The sequence below is a fragment of the Marmota flaviventris genome, chromosome 3 (genome assembly GCF_047511675.1).
Source record: "Marmota flaviventris isolate mMarFla1 chromosome 3, mMarFla1.hap1, whole genome shotgun sequence".
NCBI classification, from domain to species: Eukaryota; Metazoa; Chordata; class Mammalia; order Rodentia; family Sciuridae; genus Marmota; species Marmota flaviventris.
Window position 1 is genome coordinate 44,348,139 of NC_092500.1, and position 26,399 is coordinate 44,374,537.

The 26,399-nt window shown below is 33.3% G+C and overlaps 1 pseudogene; it reads left to right on the forward strand.

Moving 5' to 3' along the window:
• Positions 1 to 22,898: 22,898 nt before the first annotated feature.
• On the forward strand, positions 22,899 to 24,111 carry LOC114107182 (protein prenyltransferase alpha subunit repeat-containing protein 1-like; annotated as a pseudogene).
• Positions 24,112 to 26,399: the final 2,288 nt, after the last annotated feature.

Genomic DNA, 26,399 nt, shown 5'->3' on the forward strand with positions numbered 1-26,399 from the left:
TTTAAATTATGATAATATTATTAAAAAGAAAAAATACAAATGCAAAATATGGCAAAAAATAGAGGTATTAAAGTGCTTTCAGAACTGAGAATAATACAGCATGCCGTAATTTAATACTTATTTGCTACTAAGAAACCCTATTTCTGGCAATGTGACCTTTTTATAAAGATAGAGATCAATTGCATGACTAAAATGTCAGATATGTTAAAATCAAATAAAATTGCCCATAAAAAAATCTTTAAAAAAAATCACCAAAACAACTCAGTGAGACTTTGTCTCTAAATAAAATAGGGCTAGGGATGTGGCTCAGTGGTCAAGTGCCCCTGAGTTCAATCCCTGGTATCCGTACCCACCTACCCACCCACCAAAAAAAAAAATCTCAAGAAAAAAGTAGTGAGATGGAAATGGTCTAAGAGATATGCCCATGAAGAGGACGGCAATGTGTTTTGCACCAAACTTAAAAATCTGCATTTAATAAGTGCTTCTTCTGGTGTTTTTGAACAATGAAATTTGAAGGTAGCAGATTTTGAAGACCTTCAAGTGAATGGATGACATAACTTAGAGAAGTCACTGCAAGCAAAGATAACAGTCCTAACTCAGCTCCAGATACTGGTTGCCTTCCTATTATGCAGGCATAAAATGACCAGATTTTCAGTTTATGGGAGAAATGGAAATTTTTTATAAAAATGCTTCAACTATATTATTATGAACTAATTGAACTTTTACTTTTATAAAACACTGACACACCTGCCTATAAGTCCTGGAACTTAGGAGGATGAGATAGGAAGTTTGCAAGTTCAAGGCCTACTTTAGCCATTTAGTAAGACCCAAATCGATTGACTAATTAACTAATGAATAAAACATTGACATGCCATGGAAAAGTCACTGTTAGAGCTCTCCATGTGCACACCCAATTTCAACAGAATCAGATGATTTGTTTGGTAGCATATCCCCGGGATCATATACCCTTCCCTCCTGGCTTACTTAATGACTGTGTCTCAAAGCCATTCAATTCCACGAGGCAAAACTAGGTATATAGAATATTTTAATTCCTGATGGAGAATGGTCGTTTTGCTTTTGTTAGAGATTTTGTCTCATTGAATAGCAAATAGTGTTGCTCCTGCATGGGCAATGAGTCTTGAGACAGCACAAGGAAAAGACAGATTTCAACTTACACAATATTACCAAATGAAATGACCTTGGATCAAGTATAAGGAAATGTGACTTGAGAATATTATACCCTAGTGATAGCAATCTTAATTTTTATTTAAAAAATAAGAAAAAAGGAAATACAAAGATTATTGTTGTTGTTAAATGCTGGAAATTGACTATTTTTTTTCTTGGAAATAGTCGAATGATAACTGTTGCAGATGGCCTGAGTGAGCCCTGAAACAGCTATTAGGAGACCTTTCTAGTCATATAATTTTATGATTCTTAAATTTCACAAAGTGCCTTTTAATTTTATTTTACTTTTATAACCAGAACAGCTTATATTTGTACAGCTCTTTCCACTTCACAAATAAAGTGTTGAGTAGTAAAGTAGGTCAGAGTATTTGAAATCAGATTTGAATAATAACTGTGCCGGCTTGTGTTAATAGCTGTAGTATCACCTTCTTAAAGCTGCTGATCTTCTCTGCCTTGATTCATCTAGCTATGTATTAGAAAGGGGAACATAGAGAAAGCTAAATATTATTATTGAATGGCAGTTTTTCATTTAATTCTCCTACCCTACTTAAGAGATTTCCATTATTTTTGTCAATTCACAGCCTAGGAAATGGTGGCAGAAAGAGATTAAATCAGTTTTTAAGAGGCAGAATCAAACCTAGATTTAAATTTTTTCATCAGAATTTTATGAGAATTTGCCTAGAATTCTATACTAGTAAAGAGTAACAAATGCTAGGAAGCACCACAATTTGTCTTTCCTCTGCTCTGTCTTTCTGTGTATGGCACATTCCTGACTATTTTTTTCTTAGCTGAGTGTTTGTAGAACTGAATTTAATACTCAGAGTTTCTCATCAAATGCCTCCCCTTAACTGGAGTTCCTTGCTGTCTTTGAAATAAGTTTCTTTGGTATGTTTATAAGCAGAGCTAACTTTGATCACTAAAGACAACTATAGCATGGATTCATTTTCAAAGTGCTTCATTATCATTAATTATCTGGTGGAGAGACTTTGCAGAGACAAAGATGTCTGAAAAATGGCAATCTCTTTGCTCAGTTGCCTTTGTGATCATTTACTAAGTCAAAACAAAACAAAAACTAAAAATAATTTCCTTTTTCCTATTTCATGTTCAGAAAATGTCACAGCACCATTTATGCATCACAGTATATAAAACAGAGGACTTTCCAATATATAATGTAGACTCACCTTCCGGTCACAGCATGTGGAATTGAGAGCTGACTCTTGCACTGGCCATCTCTGCCATTTATGTGTTTGCTCATTACCCTTTAGTCATTCCCAGACAGAGAATTTGTCTCATTGGCTTCCAGGATTCCTTCATAGTCTTAGTCATTGAGAACTTCATGGAGCTTTTGTTTATGCAAATTACATTTTTAAGATATTTACTATATTGGAAACTGAAACTCAGACTTTTTTTTTAAAAGAGAGAGAGAGAGAGAGAGGGAATTTTTTTAATATTTATTTTTTAGTTTTCGGCGGACACAACATCTTCGTTTGTATGTGGTGCTGAGGATCCAATCCGGGCCGCACGCATGCCAGGCGAGCGCGCTACCGCTTGAGCCACATCCCCAGCACATCAGAACATTTTAAACATAGTTATTTACTAAAGTATAACAACAAAATACATGTTAACAAAAAGTAACACTTTATAAAAAAGTAATTTAAATCATTGTTTTACTTTTTTGCAATTTTTAAAAATATTTGGTTTAATACAAGGCATCTGGATTATAGTGTTAATCTGTGGTGATATCATGGGTTATGTAGCTTCTGAAAAATTACACTGAATATTTGTAAAAGAATAAGAGAAAAGGGTAATGACATATTAGTATTATTTTAAAAGCATGTAGATATATAATTTACCTACTGCAACACTCACTTGTTTAAATTATAAAACTCAATATTTGTTACATTCACTGTTATATAGTAATTACTATAATCTAATTTCAGATCATTTTCATCAATGAAAAGAAAACTCTGTGCCATTACCTGTCACTCCGCTCACAGCACCTTGCAACTACTAATCTGGCTTTTGTAGATATTTGCATATTCTGAACATTTTATATATAACTAGCATCATAAGGGAAGTAGCCTTTTGTAACTGGCTTCTTTCACTTACTGTGTTGTAGCATGTGTCAGTACTTCATTCCTTATTATTATTATTTTTTTTTTTTTGAGAGAGAGAGAGAATTTTTTAATATTTATTTTTTAGTTTTCGGTGGACACAACATCTTTATTTTATTTTTATGTGGTGCTGAGGATCGAACCCAGCGCCCTTCACATGCCAGGTGAGCACACTACTGCTTGAGCCACATCCCCAGCCCCATTCCATATTTTGCCAAATAATATTTCATCATATGGATATATAACATTTTTTATCAGTTGTTGGACCTAAGGACTTTTTTCAGCTTTTTGACATTTATGAATAATTACACTATGAACATAAACTCATGAGATATTTTTGGATATGTGCTATGATTTTCCTTAGATTTCTGGGAGTACAATTGTCAGGTCGTTAGTAAATCTATTTTTAATATTTCAAGGAACTGCCAAGCCATTTTCCACAGTAACTGCACCTTTTCATTTCCACCAGCAATGTTTGAAGGTTGTCACCAATACTTATAATTGTGTTGTTTATTTCAGACAGTCCCATGGATGCACAGTGGTTTCTTATTTTGTTGTTATGTTTCCATAAATACTAATGAAGTTGAGCATCTTTTCATGTACTTATTATTCAGTCAGATATATTTTTAAGAAGAATATCTATTTAAACTGGGTGTGGTATTGCACATCTATAATCCAAGAGGCTTGGGAGGCTGAGAAAGGAGGATCACAAGATCAAAGTCAGTCTAAGAAAAAGCAAGGTGCTAAGCAACTCAGTGAGAATCCTGTCTCTAAATAAAATACAAAACAGGGCTGAGGAGGTGGCTCAGTAGTTGAGTGTCCCTGAGTTCAATCCCTGGTACCCCTCCCCCCAAAAAAAAGTATTCAAACCACAAGCAAGTCCCTTTTTAAAATTGGGTTGTATGTGTTCTTTATATATCCTGAGCAAAAGTCATGATGAGTATATGTATTTGTCAACTTGGCTAAACCACTGCTATTTAGTTATTTGATAAACATTATTCTGGATGTTTCTGTGAAGGTGTTTTTGAATGAGATTAACATTGAAATTGATGGATTGTAAACAGACTGCCCTCCAGGATGTAAATGGACTTCATCTTATCAGTTGAAGGCCTTAACAAGGAGTCCTGCTAACTGGCTAACTGCCTGTGGACTCAGATTGCAATTTCTTTCCATTCTCTAGCACATTCTGCAGATTTTGGCCTTAGCAAACCTCCATAATCACATAAAATAGTTCCGTATTTTTTTTTCCTCTCTGTGTATATGAACTTTATCCTCTTTCTCTGAAGAACCTGATATGATCACTTTGTGAGATCTGATTTGCAGAGATTTTTCTCTGTTTGAGCTTTGCTACTCTACATCCATAGTGGTGTCTTTTAAAGTACAAATTTCTAGAATTTATACTAAGTTCAATTTAACAATCTTCTTTTTTATGATTTATGCTTTTAGTGTTGTATCTAAAAAAACACTGCTTAATCCAAGTTCACTAAGATTTACTCTTAACTTTTTCTTCTAAAAATTTGACAATTTTAGCTCTTTCATTTAGTTCTATGATCTACTTGGAATTAATCTGAGTATATGATTTATGATAAGTATCTAAATTTATGCAGATATAGAATTTCCAGCAATATTTGTTGAAGCTAGCATTATTTTGAAAATATAGTTTACCCTACAGTTTTTCTAAAAGGTCCATGAACTACTCTTTGAGAACTGCTGTTCTGCCTCTAAGTATTTTCACACTGTAGTATCACTTTGATTGAAGATCTTAAACAGGGGGTGAGTGGTGCTGCATATCTGTAATCCCAGTGACTAGGGAGGCTGAAGCAGAAGGATCCCAAGTTCAAATCCAGGCTGGTCAGCTCAGTGGAACCCCATTTTAAAATAAAAATAAAAAGGACTGAATATGAGATTCAGTGGTAAAGTTCCCCTGGATTCAACTCCCAGTACCAAACCAAACCAAACAAAACTCTTTTCTGATCTACTTTCTCATGGTGCTATTCAATCCATGCACATGTAATAAGATTAGGAACAAGGGAATTTAGAATAATGACCATTTGTAACATCACTTGGCAAACAAATGAATTCATATTAATCTCCCAAGTACAAATTGAAACTGAATTATTTCTCTGGATTTCAAACTTTAAACTAGAAAAATGATCAAATGATGATTTTTCTGATACAGTGTTAATTGTAAGTCTCTTACTTCTAAATTTTATGAATTTCCAATTTTTGTAGTTCTTGAAATATGCCAACACTGTTGCTTACTACCTACTGTACTCTACTTCTTATAAAATTGTATATATATAAATATTTTCCTTGAAAACTTACTTATGGCTGTATGAACTGGGGTCTAGTATTAGGCTAATAAAAAAATAGTAATAATAATAATATTCAATTGGCATGTTTTTTCATTTGTTCTTTTTAGTTACACATGACACTAAAATGTTTTTTTGCCATACTGTACATACATGGAGTATAACTTCCCATTCTATGGTTCTACATAATGTGAAGTTACACTGGTAGTATATTTATATATGAACATAGGAAGTAATGTGCAATTTATTTTTCTGTCTTTCCGATTCCCATCCACCATCTTATTCCCCTTTGTCTATTCCAAAATATTTCTATTCTCTCTTACCCCTCACCCCTTATTGAGTGTTAGCATCTGCATTTCAGAGAGAACATTTAGAATTTGGTATTTTGAGGATCTGCTTATTTCACTTAGATTGATAGTCTCCAACTCTATCTATTTACCAGCAAATGCCAATATTTCATTTTTCTGTATGGCTTAATTATTGATTCTTGGTAAATGGCATGTCTTAGAGCACATTTAAATTGTATACCAGCACTCAGGTACTGAAATGTACTTTATTTTAATTAAACCTAAGAATAACCTCTATAGTCAATATCATCCCCCTTTTAAAGGGAACAAAAATAAGATTTAAGCACAGATTACTAAAAAATTATCATTGTCTTGAGACTTAAAGATTGACCATAGAATATCCAGTTTAAGACTACTGAAAAATGCCTGAACTACACTGATAAATGAGATGGACATCATTAACCTAGATGCAACTATGACTGCACATTTGGTGCAATGTGACATCATGTACAAACATAGAAATGTAAAGTTGTGCTGCAATTGTGTACAATGAATCAAAAATGCATTCTGTGGAGATATATATAAAATAAACTAAAAAATAAAGTGGGAATCAGGAATTCAGGCATTTATTCAAACCATTTAATGTATTCTGGTCTAGTAAAAGTTATGTTGTCAATAAAGACAGTATTAATTAGTTTAAAAAATAATAAGACACATTAGTATGCATTGTTCCACATAAAATATAACTAATTTTTGTTAAATGAGCTTTGCTTTATCATTGATATCAGAAGAATTTCCTGAGATAGGGTTTAGAGAATGATGGAACATTTATAAATCTAAAGGCTTTAGATTCTTAAGTTTTCTTTCCTATCACTGCTGATTACAAAGATATTTGCATGTAAATAGGAATTTTCTTCTGTGTAATCAGCAGGCTCTTCCTTAAGTTTGATATGCATGCTTTTACCATGGTTTCTTTTTTCCTCTATAATCAATTCAAATACCACAGACACACAAGGCTATGACATCATCAGATGATCCAAAATTAGAGACAGAGGATCAAAAAGGGGAAAACACTTTCCATACAAATATCTCAACCATCTGCAAAAATGGTTATCTCTGGGGAAATTCTGATGATTTTATGAGATAGTCTGCCACATAATGCCCAATGATATGCTCAATCAGTTCATTGATATTAATAGTAATATGAATAGGTGGATATGAAGGTCAATAACTATGCTATTATTCTTTTTTAAAAAAATTTTGAAAACAGAATGCATTACAATTCATATTACACATATAGAACACATTTTTTCATATCTCTGGTTGTACACAAAGTAGAGTCACATCCTTCATGTCTTTTCACATGTACTTAGGGTATAGATGACCATCACATTCTACCATCTTTCCTACCATTATTACCCCTCCCTTCCCCTTCCTCCCCCTTTCCCCTTTTCCCTATCTAGAGTGAGTACACTTAATCCTCCAATTCCACTCCCCACTCCCACATAGCACATTATGGATCAGAATCCTTAAATCAGAGAAATAATTTGGCATTTGGCTTTTGGGGATTGACTAATTTCACTTAGCATTATATTCTACAGCTTCATCCATTTACTTGACAATGACATGATTTTATTCTCTTTTTATGCAGAATAATATTCCATTATGTATATATACCACATTTTCTTTATCCATTCATCTACTGAAGGGCATCTAGGTTGGTTCTACAGTTTAGCTATTGTGAATTGTGCTGCTGTAAACATTGATGTGACTGTGTCCCTGAAGTATGTGTTTTTAAGTCCTTTGCAGATAGATTGAGGAATGGGATAGCTGGGTAAAATGGAGATTCTATTCCCAATTTTCCAAGGATTCTCCATAGTGCTTTCCATATTGGCTGCACCAATTTGCAGTCCCACCAGCAATGTTTAAGTGTGCCTTTCCTCCCACATTCTTGTCAAAACTTATTGTTGTTTGTATTCTTAATAGCTGCCATTCTGACTGGAGTGAGATGAAATCTTAGAGTTGTTTTGATTTGCATTTCTTTAATTGCTAGAGATGTTGAACAACTTTTGATATATTTGTCGATTAATTGTATATCCTCTTCTGAGAAGTGTCTGTTCAGTTGGTTGGACCATTTATTGATTGGGTTATTTGTATTTTTGGTGTTAAAATTTTTGTTCTTTATATATTCTAGAGATTAGAGCTCTATCTGACATGCATGTAGTAAGAATTTGCTCCCAATTAGTAGGCTCTCTACTTACCTCACTGATTGTTTCTTTTGCTGAGAAGAAGCTTTTTAGTTTGAATCCATCCCATTTATTGATTCTTGATTTTGTATCTTGCTACTTTGTTGAATTCATTTACTAGTTCTAGAAGTTTTCTGGTGGAAATTTTTGGGTCTTCTAGGTATAGAATTATATTTTCAACAAATAGAGCTAATTTGGGTTCTTCTTTACCTAGCTGTATCCCGTATCCCTTTAATTTCTGTTGTCTAATTGCTCTGGCCAGTGTTTGAAGAACTGTGTTAAATAGAAGTGGTGAAAGAGAGCATCCTGTCTTGCTCCAGTTTTTAGAGGGAACGTCTTCAATTTTTCTCCATTTAGAATGATGTTGGCCTGGGGCTTAGCATAAATAGCTTTCACCATGTTGAGATATGTTTCTATTATCCCTAGTTTTTCTAGTGTTTTGAACATGAAGGGGTGCTATATTTTGTCAAGTGCTTTTTCTGCATCTATTGAGATGATCATATGGTTCTTATCTTTAAGTCTATTGATATGATGAATTACATGTATTGATTTCTATATATTGAGCCAACCTTGCATCCCAACCCCACTTGATCCTGATGTACTAACTTTTTGATGTTTTTGCATTTGATTTGCTAGAATTTTATTGAGAATTTTTGCATCTATGTTCATTAGAGATATTGGTCTAAAGTTTTCTTACTCTGATGTGTCTGCCTGGTTTTGGAATCAGGGTGATATTGGCCTCATAGAATGAGTTTGGAAGTGCTCCCTCTTTTTCTAATTCCTGAAATAATTTAAGAGCATTTGTATTATTTCTTCCCTAAAGTTCTTATAGAACTCTGCTGTGTGTCCATCCAGTCCTGGGCTCTTCTTGATTGGTAGACTTCTGATGGCATCATCTATTTCATCGCTTGAAATTGATCTGTTTAATTTGTTTATATCATCCTGATTCAATTTGGGCAAATCATATGACTCTAACAATTTGTTGATGCCTTCAATATTTTCTATTTTATTGGAGTGTGAGTTTTCAAAATAATTTCTAAGTATCTTCTGTATTTCCATAGTATCTGTCGATATTTACTTTTTCATCATGCATGTTAGTAATTTGAGTTTTCTCTCTCCTTCTCTTTGTTAACATGGTTAAGGTTTGGTCAATTTTATTTATTTTTTGAAAGAAACAACTTTTTGTTTTATCAATTCTTTCAATTGTTTCTTTTGTTTCAATTTCACTGATTTCAGCTCTGATTTTAATTATTTCTTGTCTTCTACTGCTTTTGGTGTTGATTTATTCTTCTTTTTTAGGGCTTTGAGATGTAATGTTAGGTCATTCATTTGTTGACTTTTTCTTTTTTTAAGGAATGAATTCCATGCAATAAACTTTTCTCTCAGTACTGCTTCTAGGACACAATAGTGTCTCAGAGATTTGATACATTGTATCTGTGTTCTCATTCACATCTAAGAATATTTTAATCTTCTCCTTGATGTCTGTTTCAAGCCATTGTTCATTCAGTAGCATATTATTTAGCCTCCAGGTGTTGGAGTAGCTTTTATTTTTTATTTTATCATTGATTTCTAAGTTCACTCCATTATGATCTGATAGAATGCATGATAGTATCTCTACTTTTTATATTTGCTAAGAGTTGCTTTGGTGCATACTATATGGTCTGTTTTAGAGAAAGATCCACGTGCTGCTGAGAAGAAAAGATATTTGCTCATTGAAGGATTAAATATCCTATATATGTCAGTTAAGTCTAAGTTATTGATTGTATTATTGAGTTCTATAGTTTCTTTGTTCAGCTTTTGTTCAGAAGATCTATCCAGTGGTGAAAGAGGTGTGTTAAACATCTAGACTTATTGTTTTGTGGTCTATTTGACTCTTGAACTTGAGAAGAGTTTGCTGATGAGCATAGGTGTTCCATTGTTTGGGGAATATATATTTATTATTGTTATTTCTTGTTGATAAATGTATCCTTTAAGCAGTATGAAATATTCTTCTTTATCCATTTTGATTAACTTTGGCTTGAAGTTTACTTTATTTGACATAAGGATAGAAACCCCTGCTTGCTTCTGCAATCCATGTGAGTGGCATGATTTTTCCCAACCTTTCACTTTCAGTCTGTGGATGTCTTTTCCTATGAGATGAGTCTCTTGGAGGCAGCATATGTTGGGTCTTTTTTTTTTTTTTTAATCCAGTATACCAGTTTATGTCTTTTGATTGGTGAGTTTACACCATTAACATTCAGGTTTATTATTGAGATATGATTTGTATTCCCAGTCATTTTTGTTTATTTTTGGTATTTAACTTGACTTGCTTTTTCCTTTGATTAGTTTTTATAATACCTCCCTTTGCTGATTTTCATTGTTATTTTTCAATTCCTCTTCATGGAATATTTTGCCGAGCACTATTCTGTAGTGCAGGCTTTGTAGTTGTAAATTTTCTAAACTTTTGTTTAACATGGAAGGTTTTTGTTTCATCATCAAATCTAAAGCTTAATTTTGCTAGATATAAGATTCTTGGTTAGCATCCATTCTCTTTCAGAGCTTGGTACATGTTGTCCCAGGATCTCCTGCTTTGAGGGTTTGGGTTGAAATACCTGCTGAGATAGGAATTAGTCTCCCCCTATATGTGATCTGATTTCTTTCTCTTGGCCTTTAAAATTGTATGGTTATTCTGTATGCTTGGCATTTTCATTATTTTGTGCATTTTCTATCCTGTATGCCTCTTGCATTTGATTTTCCAATTCATTCTTCATGTTGAGAAATTTTCTGATATTATCTCATTGAGGTGATTGTGCATTTCTTTAGTTTGAAATTCTGTGCCTTCCTCTACCCTAATAAATCTTAGATTTGTTCTTTTGATGCTACCCCATAATTCTTGGATGTTCTTCTCATGGTTTCTTAACCATCTTCACGGTGTGGTCAACTTTATTTTCCAGATTGTATACTTTGTTTTCATTACTTGATCTTGTATGTTGATGATGCTTTCTATTGAATTTTTTATTTGGTTTATTTTTTCCTTCATTTCAAAGATTTCTGACTTTTTTTTTTCAGAATCTCTATCTCTTTCTTGAAGTAATCTTTTTCTACCTGTATTTACTCCCTTACCTCTTTGTTGGTGTGATCAATGGATGTCTATATTTGCTCTCTTATCTGTTTATTAGTGTCATTAATGGTTGCCTGTATTTGCTCTTTTAACTCTTTTTTTTTTTTTTTTTTGGAGTGATCAATTTTTGCCTGTATTTGCACATTTAGGTCATTCTTTAATTCACAGTTAATTTTCATTATGAACATTCTGAACTCCTTCTCTAGCATTTTATCAACCATTCTGTCCAAGGGTTCTGTTATTGTAGTATCCTGGTTTGTTTGGGGCAATTTCCTCCCTTGTTTTTTTCATGTTGTCTATGTGATTTCCTTTCTTACAGTTTGGATCTGAAGTATTATAATTTCTACCCTATAATCTTGTAATATCTGTGCACATTATCTGAATCTCACTGTGGCATTGAGCTTCCAGACCCTGCCAGTGTCCTAGGATGGATGCTACTGTAACTATTATCATGGAAGGTAGTGGTGTCAATAGCAGGAGGTGACATGAGGTAGCAGTGGAGGTGCCCCAGGATGGATGCAAGGTTTTTCAGAGTTGGGGCTGAAAGGGTGGGCCTTACACTGGTTTGGGATGCCTGCTCCAAAATGCAGCTTCTTCTAGGCCATGTCCGTTGTCCCAAGATAGAGGCTACTTTGTGGGGAAGGCTATGGGAATGGCTGCAGTGTTTCAAAATAGAAGTGGGTTAGACCTGGACTCCCACGTGTTGGGGGGAGTGGATACAGGCCTATCCTGGGCCCTGGCTCCCTTGCAGACTGGCAAGGCATATCTGGGACAGGTCTGAGCTACTGTAGGTGTGTGATAGTGGCAATATGGACCAGGGCCTACCCTGGGTTGGAGTTTCTGTGCAGGTCAGCCAGGCGGGTCTGGGCATATTCATCCAAATTTTTATCAACACTTTCTATATTCTGTTTTCTTTTTTATTGTTGTTGTTATTTAAATTATAGCCATTCTAGAAAGTATGGAGCAATAGTTCATGGTAATTTGAATTTGCATTTCCTTAATGACCAGTAAGGTTGAGCACCTTTACTATTTGTGTTGGTTATTTGTATATCATCTAAGTCTTTTGCCTATTTTCAAATTGGATTGTTGTTGTCTTTTTGTGATTAAACTGCAAAAATTCCTCATATATACTGGATTAAACCATCCTTCTTAATATGATTATCCAGTTGTCTCAGACCCATTTGTAAGAGATTTAATTATTTACTACTGAGTGGCCATGGCATATTCATTGAATATCAATTAACCATCGATGTTTGAATTACTTTTAGACTATCAGTTTTATTTCTTTGTTTTAAATGTTCATCCTTATGCAAGTATCACACTGTTTTGATTATTATGGTTTTATAATGAGTTTTGAAACTTAGTGTGAGTGCTCCAATGTTTATCTTCTTTTCCAACATTGTTTTGATTAGTCAATGCAACTTGAAATTTCATACGAATTCAATTATTGGTTTGCTATTTCTGCATAAAAAGGCTATTGGAATTTTGATTGTGATTGGTCTGACTTTGTAGAATGATTTGGGATGTATTATCATCTTAACAACACTAAGTCTTCCAATCCAGGAACAGAAGATATGTTTCTATATAATAGATTTTTAATGTCTTTCAGCATTAGTCAGCATCTGAGCTTAGCAGTAACCCACCAGGCAGATCAGAACTCACAACTTTGCTTTGGAAGCCTAAAGTAACTTTTCTTCACCCTGGTACCAGCTAGCTGCACTTTATGTCCAAGGACAGTGTTTCAAGCTTTTTTCTTCATGAAGCCCTCCCCTGGATATCACAAGTATTTGACTAGTTGATTCTAATTGTATCTGTCAACTCAGTTGGGATTTCAGTAGAAAGTAAAATTCTTAGTTTTTTGTGCTCTGCCATCTTTCACTGTGTCCTTAAGAAATATCTTTTTATATAATATCTATCTCTATATTTATCTATCTATATCTGTCAAAAGCACCTAAGGGAGCTCATTGTTACATATAGAAAAGACTGTCCTTATCATCCATTGCAACCATGTACCTAATATTGTACTTTACAATATTTAAAGTAATTTAAGTATGGATATCTTTACATTTAGGTTAGACATTTTTCCAGTCACTTCTCCATTACCATTAATATTTGGAGTAGTTAATATTTATGCCATATAACTAGACTAACCAAAAGTAGAAGCAAACTATTTCCATTACAGTTCTTCTGGCTTTGAGTGTGTGGGTTGAAAAATCTGCTGAGATACGAATTGGTCTCCCACTGTATAAGATCTAATTCCTCTCTCTTGAGGCTTTTAAGATTTTATCCTTATTCTGTATGTATTATAATGTACCTTGCTGTAGATCTGTTGTCATTTTATACATTTAGTGTCCTGTAAGCATCTTGTATTTGGTTTTCCAATTCATTCTTCATAGTTGGGAAATTTTCTGATATTATCTCATTGAAGAGATTGTGCATTCCTTTGGTTTGAAACTCTGTACCTTTCTTTGTCCCAATAACTCTTAGGTTTGGTCTTTTAATATGCTGTCCTATAATTCTTGGATGTTCTGGTCATGGTTTCTTACTATCTTCAATATGTGGTCAAATTTATTTTCCAGATTGTATACTTTGTCTTCATTATCTGACATTCTTTCTTTCAAGTAATCTAGTCTGTTGGTTATGCTTTCTATTGAGTTTTTTAATTCAGTTTATTGTTTCCTTCATTTCAAGGATTTCTAACTTTTTTTTTCAGAGTCTCTTTCTCTTTTTTGAAGTAATCTTTTGATACCTGTATTTGCTCTCTTATCTCTTTGTTGGAATGATTGACTTTTTGCCTGTATTTGCTCATTTAAGTCATTTTTTAATTCACAGATCATTTTAATTATGAGTCTTCTTGACTTCTTCTCTGACATTTCATGAACTTTGCTGTCCATGGATTCGTTATTATAGTATCCTGGTTTGTTTGGGGCACTTTCCTCCCTTGTTTTTTCATGTTGTCTGTTTCTATTTGTTTTCCTTTCTTGCAGATATTACAGTTTCTCCCCTATATTTTTGTAGTACCTGTGCAGATTGTCTGTACCTCACCTTGATGCTGGGCTTTCAGACCCTTCTGGTGTCCCTCAGTGCTGCAACTAAAGGTGGTGGTGGCAATAGCTGAGATAACTTGAGATAATAATTGAGGTGCCCCAGGATGAATGCAATGTCTCACAGAGATGGGGTTGAGGAGGTGGACCTTTGAGATGCAGTTGCTTCTAGGCCCTGTCTGTTGTCAAAAAGGTAGGGGCTACTGTGTGGGGAAAGCTGTGGCAATGTCTGCAGTGTCCCAAGATGCAAGTGGGTTAGGCTTGGGCTCCCAGGTGGGGGTGGGTTGGCAAACTCGGACCTACCCCAGATGTGGGTCCCATGTACATTGGTTTGGATGGATCGGGACCCGGCCTCTGCTCCCTCAGTGGTCTCCTAGTCGAAAAAGGTGGTCCTGTGCTGGAGCCTGAGCTCAGGCAGCCTGTGGCGGGATGGACCCAGGCCTACTGTGAGCCTGGGTCTCATGTAAGTCGGTGTGGGCAGTTCTAGACTATTATTCTTAATGAAAGTCTTTTCATTCAAATTTAACCTTGGCCTTCAGATTTCTTACAGAATTTAACTGCACTCTCCTATGGGATTTCTTTGGGGAAAATCTTATAGATATCTGTATCTATCTATAGATAGATAGATACAGATATAGATATAGATAGTATATGTATATACCTCACACAATATAACTATATATGTGATTATATATATATATATATATATCACATTCTAGTAAGCTAGGGAGGTAATATAACTAATAAAATAATATAATTTAAGAGTAGTTATTTTTTAACTCCCCAAGGCCTCAAAACATTTCATAACACACAGTAAATTACTTCTTGTGGATTAACAGAACTATGTAATAGCAGACTACTCAGTGACTCAGTACAATTTAATGTGATATCTGTTTTCTCACACTAAACAATGTATAACAATATAAAATCTAACTATTTTACAAACATAAAATGTGCTTTCAGTAGGAATCAAGAAGAAAAATAACACTTCTGCAAATCAACTACATGAAAATATCTTGAATATATACACACATTTTTTTTTAATATCCAAACTGGAACTTTTCAGAAAAGCCAGAGTTATAGCATTAGCATTAAAAAATCAATAGCCATTATTTTTCTTTTTAGTTCTATAAAACAGTAACGATTATCAAGTGAAAAGTATATGTTATAAAAAAATAGCTAAATAAATGATGGTCTCCCCTCACTTATTCAAGAAACCAAGTTCTAAAATTTGAGAAATTTCAAATATAAAATATTGTTTTAAATTAGCTTCCATCCATTTTACATGACCCATCTTGATTCTTTTACCTTGGACTGTGAACTCCCACAACCAAATGCTTGGCACATTGAAGTGATTTTATAATTGCTACCTCAAATATAAGATATAGATATATATCTTCTCCAAAGTAAAACTCTTGATATGGCCCCAAACTTGTCCCTCTTCCTAGAAAGCAGCTACTAACATAAACTCCATTGTTTGGAGCAAAAATGAACAGACTATTGTTATGAATGTATTTGGCTCTCCCAAAATTCATATGTTCAACCCCTAACCCTAACACAATGATATGCAGAAATAAGGCGTTTGGGAGGTAACTAGGTTTAGAGGAAGTCATGAAGTTAGAGTGCCCATGACATTAGGGTGTCATTTTAAGAAGAGGAAGAGAGAACAGAATATATTCTGCCACTTGATACAGTGAGAAGGCAACCGTTAGTCATCAAAAAAGAGGGCCCTCTTCAGAAACTGAATCTACCTGTACCTTGATTTTGTCTTTCCCACACTCTAGAATTATGAGAAACAAATGGCTATTATAATCCATTCTGTGATATTTTACTGTAGAAGTGCATGCACATTAAGACAGCATCCTAAATTCCTATTCTGCTATTTGTCTAAACCATTATACTATCCTATCTATACAGGAAAAATACAAATATGTATCAGGATTCTAATTCTGATGTCGCTACTGTCAACATTTTGGTCTAATAACTGCAATGGAATCCTTATTGGGGTTTTCTCGGTTGAACTATTTTGGCTCACTCAATTTTCTTTCTTTCTTTCTTTTTTCATTCAAATGTTCTAAATTTTATCAAGTAAGTATATATTATTGTTAGTAGAAATTTTATATCAAAATAAAATAATTCATGCCACTGGAAAGAAAGCAGTGTGATGTCTTATGTAAAGAGAGAAGTTTGCAAATGCATTGGTGAATAGACAATTTTATCTGCCTAGAGTGTGTCACTGGCTGAAGAGAGCTATTTTCAGTTTTAAAATAAAACACTTTGAGCAGCATCTTTGGATTTTTAAAGCAACTTCTTTATTAAACCCATTTATGCTGATTGCTGTGTAATTTACATGGGAAAAGGATATGATTCATTTCATAATCTTTATGAATGCCTGCATTCGTTTTTTTCCCCCCCTGAATCTTTAATTGTTGGCAGAATTGGCTGTTCTCTGCAGCTGATTCTGGGTCTGTGATGGGAGACATTGCAATGGGAAAGGAGAACATGGCTTTGGAATTAGGTAAATGGGGACAAATCTGATTACTAGAAGGTAATGTCTCTCTCCTTCTCTCCCTATATCTTTGTCTCCTTCTTTCTCTTTTATGTCTTTTTTTTTTTCTAATAAATATTATTTTTTTTCTTATAAGTATTAGAAAAAAAATCCTCAATTCATGAGAAGGCCTCTACCACGCACCAAAGAATCAGAGATAAATAAAAACATCATTAACAACCTCAAGAGTTTCTAGTTTATTTGGAAATCTCTTAGAGGAATATTGGGCATATTGAGATATAAATGAATTTAATGGTTGCAATGTTAGAGAAAGCTTCAAAAGATATGAAAGAGCTCAATTTGAACTCATCAAAGAAGATGTATTCCTGAAATACATGACAGTATTCCATAAATATTCTTTATTCAATTATTATATTTTTCTCCAAGTAACCTATTATATTGGGAGATTTTTTTCAAGGTTTCTTTCATGAGATTCATGTTTCATGAGATTATTTATTATAAAACATTCAAGGTATAGTAATTCAATTTTATGTATATTCTTGTGTCTATTCATTTAGGTAAAAACGGTGTTATAAGGACTAGTAACCATATGTGCTTTGCAATAATAAATCCAATTACAAAATTAAAAACAGTTATAAAAATGGACAAAACAGCTAATCCTAATTGAAGAATCACATAAATTTCCCCCAAATAATCATGGACTGAGTTATTTATATATTGGTTTTACTTTGATGAGTACATTTTGTAGAAAATAAACAAACAACAACAAAATGAAACAAACAAGCAAAAAAAAAAAAACTTGTCTGGACTGTCTATCATCTTCAATAAAGACATAGAGATGAGTATAAGCTAAATGTTTTTAGATACACGATATTAGGGTAAAGAGCAACATGAGAGAGGAATCCAGTTTTGTGCAGTCTTGGGTTTATAAAATTGGGAGAAAGATTCTTAAGAAAAAAAAAATCATAAATATGACTTAAGGGAAAATATGATGTATTTAGAAGGAGAAGAAAATTGCAACAAACTATACAGTTTTGGGGAACTGAAAATTGCCATTACTAAAGAAAAAAATTCAAAAAGATACTTGTCATCATAAAAGGGGTGAAAAACTGAACTCAGCTCTGCTGAAACAAGAAGCAGGCAGATTTTCTTTCTTTCTTTCTTGTGGCATCATAGGACTAAACCGATCAGGGTCACTCCAAGTGAATTTGGAGACTAAATAAAGACACAGACACAAAAAGTACTTTTTCTTTGGGTTCAGTGACCACTCCTCAGAAGCAGCTCCCACAGGGGGGAAAGGCAGGCTAGAAAGAGAGCAAAGGGTACTTGCAGAACCCTTTTATTGGAAAGAAGCTATTCAAATGAGGCAAGGGGTCAGGTTTCAGGGGGTTGAGTCTAGCTTCAACGTCTAGCTGTCAGCAGGTTGACTGACATCTAGGAAGGCCACGCCCCTCTCATGTGCTGTGTAGGGATCATAGGCAGAGCAAGCAAAAAGATGCAGAAGCTACCTGCCCAAACAGAGGGACAACATTGGTTCAGTCAACCCTGTGTGTTCAGTGCTCATAGTTCACACACACACAGACCATGGCTGGCTTGCCACATCTCCACATTCTCATTGCTCAAGGCTAAGGGGCACTCAGTTCCTATGTGGCAGCTCCTGACACTCTTTCTTTCTTTCGTTCGTTCTGTTTTTTTATTTTATCTTTTTTGTTGTTGTTGTTCCAGGATTAAACCCAGGGTCACTCAACCCCTGCCCACACCTCTTCATTTTAGTCTAAACAAAGTCAATAAATATAGAAACATAAGTTAGCATTTATTTTAATTAAAAAGCTTTACACACTTGGATACTATTCTCTTCTACAATTATTAGCTTCTTTCTCTTTGATTATATCTTCATCTGTCAACAATTTTGTGACATAATTTTTCATTAAGTATTCAGCTTTTCCTCCAGCAAGGTTAATAAGGGCAAAAATTAAAACAATATTTTAGAAAACTTTGTTGCTCATTATTGGTAACAACTAGGAAATTTCAGAATTCTTAAACATAAGGAAACTGCCATCAAACTTTTTCTTTCATATGTCAGCTTTAAAAATTTAGAAATTTTCAGCTTTTCTTGTACAATGACTAATATTAGAAACTCTTAGAATTGATTCTATTCATTAACCAACTTACCAATTGTGTCCTTGCTGTATATGTACAGTTTGTCTAATTCTATCTTTGTCAATATCAGTATTTTCAAGTCAAACACACAGAATTAGTGAGTCCATGATGTGATTAAGCAAAGCCAGCTAAGACCAGACAAGACATAGAAAAGAGAGACTTGACAAAAGTTCACTCCTGCTCTGTATGCTGAATAGCCTGAGTACAACCTCAACAAAGAGAGATGAAAACTGGACAGAAAAAAAACCAGACTTGCTTTGGTTAATGATAGATAGAAATGCATCTGGTATGCTTATAAAATAAACCTTCAAAACTTTCTCCATTTTTGTAGTTACTAAACTGTGGAGATGAAAATCAACTGGTGTTTATGTAGGAACAATGATTTTTTAAATTTTAATTTTATTTTGTTTGCTTTAACAATATGAATCCATTCTCAAATTGAAATAATATCTCCAGAAATTAAAACAAAGAACTAATTTTGATATTGAAATATTAAGAAAGGAACTACATGTATAAATATATTCAGACAGCTAGTAATCTTGCCTTGACAAGAAAAAGAGCAAAGAAAAAAAAACGTTAATTGAAATCTGAACTAGGAGTTAGTTTGAACAAAGATCCATTAATACTGCTATAACTATTTCTGCGCATATGTATACAGAAAAATTCTCAAGGACAAAATAAAACAAAATGTGCATTACATGCCATCTAAAGTAAGTTCCATTTCAGCGCTTGAATGGATAAAATGTTGCAAATGGAACACAGCTGGAAAAAAAATAAAGAAAGATTTGAAATAATATTAAAATGGGCCTTTAATGTCACTGAGGTAATTACTTTTCTCATGAAATAAGTGCTGTACTTTACCAGTAAAAGGAGAGGATGACACTGTTTTTCTCCTTTAGAGTTGAAACATGATTTATTGCAGTTCATTTATGAGAGCCTCATATTTTCTTGTCATATTTTGACCATGATTTATTCAGAAAAAAATTTCACTTTTCAATTTAAATGTAGTGTACAGTCATACTAGTCTGTATATATATTAAAATTCACAACGATAAACTTGGAAATAATTAAAATTCAATTTGCCTTTCTTCTCCAAACAAATCTCACAAAGCAAAAATGAGAGGCTAAGAATAAAACTCATTCATATTATCTGGGAATTGTCATTCATATTTTGAAAAAGGAACAACAGTGTTTTGATCATATTTAAATTCATTATGCATAGATTTGTCATAACTACATAGCTTATAATGATCTAATTTTAGTGTCATGTGAAAATTTAAATAATTCTTTCACAAAATATGCTCATATGTAAAAGAATTGCATTTTTTAATCACATATGGAATTAGTTTCTAGATAATGTAAAATAAAGTTGGCTTAGGTCATTATGAACCTTCTGAAATCGCTAGTGTTCAAGCATATTCTCCCATAATTAGTTTGAGGTCTGTGTCAGTTGATTCTGAAACATTTTAGGTGTGTATCTACCATTTCTCTTTTGCATTGTAAAGTTCATATTACTTTCAAGTGCATACAATCTAAAATATCCATAATATTTTAGGGCATTAGGATTAAATGTATTCTAAATTAATTTAAAATCAAATGCTACATACAACTATCTGTTGCAAAAGTATATTTGGCCAACTCTTTTTTGTGGGAATATTTCAGGGCTCCATCGCATGTCCTTCCACATGCTAAGTATGCCCTCTGCCATTAAGCTGCATCTCCAGCCCTTGAACTACTCTTTTTCAATAGGAAATACCACCAAATATTAACAGTGCCATTGGGTGTATAAATTGATACACCCAATTTAATAGCTTTCTTTTTTAAAATTTTATTTTATTTTTGTGGTAATAGGAAGTGAACCTAGGGCCTTACACATGCTAGGCAAGTTATAGCTGAGTTATGGCCCTCTGGAGGGCAATAGGAGCCATATATTGACATTTAAAATGTATTTACTTGAGAGTCCCAGAAACCTTATTCTTTGAATTTATCATAAAGTAATACATGGCTGTACTTGGTAAATGTGTGTGCAACTTTTTAAAAATATTAATGTATTAAAAAAAACTGAAATCTTATATAATATAATGTTGAAGCTTCCAAAATTTGCCATTACTTCACAATAATTAAAAACTGTATTATCATAAAAAGGGTTGATATCCAAAATATTAAGCAATTATTGAGTTAACTAATTCAGGAGTAAAAAAAAAATCTGATTAAGAATTGGGCTAAGGACCTACATAGTCATTTCTCAAAAGAAGGCATACAAATGACCAACAAGAAGGTACATAAAGCAGTACACAAATTTGCTAATCATTAGGGAAATTAAATTCAAAACTATGAGAAGATATCACCTGACACCTGTTAAAGTATCTACTATAAAAAAGCAAAAATAATAATTGGCATGGATATGAAGAAAAGGAAATATTTATACATTGTTTTGTGAATATAAATTGATACAAATATACTGGAAGACAATATGGAGATTCCTCAAAAAAGTAAAACTAAAACTACCATATCATTCAGAATTCCACTACTGGTTATAATTTCAATGGAAATGAAATACATATCTTGAAGAGAGATTTATATCCCCCATGTTATTACAGCGTACTCACAATGGTCGAGAGGTGGATTACAACCCAAGTATCCATGAATGGATAAATAAGTAAAGAAAATGTATGAGTGTGGGTCTGTGGGTGTGAATACTACACACACACACACACACACACACACACGATATTGTTCAACTTAGAAAAAGAAGAAATACCTAGTCCTTTCATTTGAAATAACATAGAGGAACTTGGGGGTACATTATGTTGAAACAATAAGAGAAATATAGAAAGTCTAATATTTCATGGTTTCACTTGTGTGTAGAATCTAAAAAAGCTGAGTTCATAGTAGAATGTTCATTACTGGGTTTGGGAGGGGGTGGGAAAAATAGTAACAAGTTTAGTTATAAAGTGATAAAGTTTTGAAAACCAAATGTACAACATGATAACTCCAGTATTCTTACACCAAAAATTAAAAAAAAACACTATGTGAAGTGATGGATATGTTAATTAACTTGACAATGATCATCATGCTTCACAATACATGCAATATATGAAAATTATCATGTTTCACATCTTAAATACACACAATTTTGTCAACTATACCACAATAAAACTGGAAAAAATATTAGTGATATATATATGGTTAGTGGTATATATCTATATATCATATATATATTATATATATGGAAACACATATTTTATTAATATGTAAGTAAAATAATAGTTATACACTAATTATATGGTATCATATATATATATATATATATATATATATATATATATATATATATATTATATATGGAAATACATATTTTATTAATATGTAAGTAATATAATAGTTATACACTAATTATATGGTATCATATACTTTGTTAACTAACTTTTTTTGAATATATTTTAAACGCATCCAGCATCCAGAAAATTTTCTGAAAGAACACAAATCAAATACTCACTAATGAGGACCTTCCATTTGATAACTGTTTTACACAGTGTTTTCCAGAGACACAAAACTGGGAATCAGCTTACACGATTATGAAAGCCAAGAAATCCTTCACCATCTTCTGTATGCAAGCTTAGAATGAGAAAAGCTAGTGGTGTAATTCTGTCTGATTCCAAAAGTCCAAGAACCAGGAACTCCTATGTCCAAGGGCAGTAGAAGACAATTGTCCCAGTTCAAGGAGAGACAGATCATGGGTCCTTCCTCCACCTTTTTGCTTTATCTTGGCCCTCAATGGACTAGAAGTGAGGTCTGTTCATATTGGTGAGTGTTAATCTTCCCTACTCAGCCTACTGATTCAAATGTTGATCTCTTCCAGAAGCGTCCTTACAGACACACTCAGAAATAATGTTTTACCAGCTATCTGGTATCCTTCACAAAAGTCAAGTTGATCCAACATGACCGAGATGAGCGAGGAAGTAGTGGTGCTGGTGCAGTGGACAGTGAAGGACATCATCAAAACCTTCAGGAGGAACCCACATGTAGATAAAATTGGCCTGTTCCCATGCCCTGAAGCAACATATAACTGAAGTCCCATTGTCCTGGTTGAAAACAAACTTGGTGTGTAGAGGTGGTATGTGAAGTTCCTTTTGCCATATATCCACAATAAGCTCCTTTTTTACAGAATGAACAAGCAATAGCTGAACACAGATGAATTGATACTTTTCACATGTACCCTGCTGCTTTAAACACAGACATTACTACAACATGGAATGTGAAAAAGAGCTGATCCTCTCTGGCACTTTAAATCCCATTAAGGACTTACAGCTAGGAAAACTGGTCTTAACTGAGTTTCCAGAGTCCAAAAACATGGATTCACAGGCGATAGGTGCTACAGCAGCTAATTCAGAAAACTTTCTTGCCTTCCTTTATGACCAAAAGAAACTTGGGAACAATTCCTGCAGAGAGGACACAGCTACTAATACAAAAAGAGATGAAAGTCTATAGTGCAGCAGCAGTGGCCAAGCTAGATGTCAATATTCTTCTTGATGAACTATCTTCTACAAACCATTGGGCATCCGCAAATGTTTCAGACCACAGTGGATTTCACTACTGCCAGTTTTTGTTAAAATCTTTGATTAGTCAAACTGTGATATACAGTTCTGTGATGAAGAAAAGCACTTTGAGAAATGAACCAGCTCTAGTTCTTCCAAAAGATGAAGAAGCAACTGCTTCAACAGAGGAGCCAAGGATAAATCTTCCCCATCTCCTAGAAGAGACAGTGGAATTCAGCACAGATCTTATTGATTGCTACCCAGGACATGAAACCCCTGCATGTTTTCTACCTTCAACATCACTTAAACAGTAGGTTTCCCCACAGCATGACTCAGCTGTCACCTGCAGACAGCCCTGGTGAGACTTTGAAAGACTTGCACTCAATCCCAGCAGATCCTGGGCTGTCTGAGACAATGGAAGTAGAAGGAACAGCCTCAAACAAGTAAGGCTATTCCCAGAAAACCAAACACCTGAAGTGGACCCCAGCTTCAGATTCCTTGGACCTAGAAATGAAGCACAAGTTTATTGATCTAGTATTGTCCACTTGCTGGAATATTAGAGCAAGCCAGGTACACTAACACATACAGGAAATGGCTGGTCGTTTTGAGTCAATGAAAGTGGATTAATCCTATAAGTTTCCCCTTTTAGTGCAATATTGCTTTCCCTTTTTATTGACATAGTTGCATGAACTGTTTGCTATTACTGAATAACTATGTGTTCCTCATCTTTAGGTTAAAAATCTTAAGGAAACCTTTCATTTTGTTTATTTTATTAAGAATTGCCATTCCTTTAGGGATACAAGAATTGTATAGCTTCTTCCTACTAAAAAGTGAGTCTTATTTTTTTTCTTTTTAATTCCTCATCTTTTATATTTCTATACCTGGGGTTTCTCATCTCACTTTGATTATTATATAAGCAAACTTTTCAAATTAAAAATTTATATCATAGTTCAGCTTAGAAACATTAATACATATGCAGAAGAACTTAATTGATTTTCAGAATCAAATTGCTAGATAGATGTTTGGATATGTGAAAATATAAATCAGTTCTCTTTTTCTAGCATATTCTATTCAAGTTATAGATTAATATAACCAAAGTCAGAAGTATTGAAATTTATATGAAAAAAAAATGTTTCCAATGTAGTCCATTTTGAAATGGTTATTTAAAAACAAAATGTAATTTAAAAGTTTATATAAGGGTAGTACTAGAAAATTATTTTTATTACTGGTTTGATTGTATTTTACCTCATATTTGGCATATGCCAAACAGTCATATCAACCCTGATAAAATATTTTTTAAAAATCAGGAAAAAAAATATCAAGTTGACACTTAAAATAAACCATCCAGCAGTGAAACCCAAAAGGCATATCCAAGTTCATAATATGTACTTAAAACTACTTAGTACTGAATCAGTCAATAAATCAATGCAATAAATAAAAACAATAGTCAAACAAAAATATGTAATGTTAAACACTTTTCATTGATGTTCTTGCAAATAAGTAAAATTAGGAGGAAAAGAAAAAAAATTAGAAAGGAGAAAGAGAAGACTGTAATTATTTACAAATGATAATATTTTGTATAGAGAAAACACAAGAACAATTAACCAAAATCTTAAAATCATTTAAATTTTAAATAGTGTGGGAGGATTAAGTTTATGGCAATGTGTAGCTTGTAAGTAATAAAAATTATATATAAATTTTTTATACAACAATAAAATAAGCGAATAGAAGAAATTGAAATGGCCACAAAATAAAGGACAGAATGCCTGAAAGTATATCTCTCTATTTGTATCTAAGGCATAATAATTTTATAAGATTCATAAAAGCAAATCAACAAATTAAGCAAACCATAATGACTGATGGAAATACAATTGATATAGATAGATACATAGATATGTACATATGTATAATTAATATATATGTATATTATATATAAATTCTCCTCAAACCAATTTTAATTTTAAACAATTCTAACTTTTTTTTCAATTTGTAAAGGATAACATTGTTGCAAAGGAATCTAGGCAAAATAGAAAGACAAGTCAGAAAGAAAAGTAGAAATACCTTAAAAAACTAGAGAGTAAATTTTATTACAAACCTAAATTTTTTACAATATTACAATGTTAATACAAAGGTTGACCATTAGATAAAGAGAATATAAAGAGTACAATTAATATAAAAGATAGTTTATAATAAAATTAGAGGTTTAAATTATTAGAAAGATGATGGATTATTTAGTCATCAACAAGCTGGGAATGTAAGTCTGTCTGTAGTGTTCTTCCAAAACTATTGTCCCATCAAACATAGTTTGAAACTGTTGTCCCATCAACAGTTTGGGAAGTATATCATGATAAATATGTAATGGGTTCACAATAATATTAAAAAATGTAACTAAAGCAGTACTGGAAGAAACTAACAATGAATAATATATGTTTTAGTCAGATTTTTGCTGCTGTGACCAAAAGTCCTGACAAGAACAATCAGAGGAGAAAAAGATTGTTTAGAACTCATGGTTTTAGAGGTCTCAATCCATAGATGACCAATCCTGGGGCTGAGATGAGGCATAACATCAGGGCAGAAGAGTGTGGCAGAAGAATATGGCTCAGGATGTGACACCAAGAAGCAGAGAGTGAAAGTTAAAGAAAGAGCTCTGCTCAACAAGGACAAAATATATACCCCCAAGGACACACCTTGTGTAATCACATTTTACCTGATGAGTTAACATCCAATTAATATCAGGGGATTAATCTGCTGATTAGGTTAAGACTCTCATAACCCAATCATTTCACCTTTAAACTTTATTGCATTGTCTCACACATGAGGTTTTGGAGGACACCTTATATCTAAGCCACAATAATATACATCCTATTGGAGCCAATATAGAATAAACTTATATACTAAGTAGAT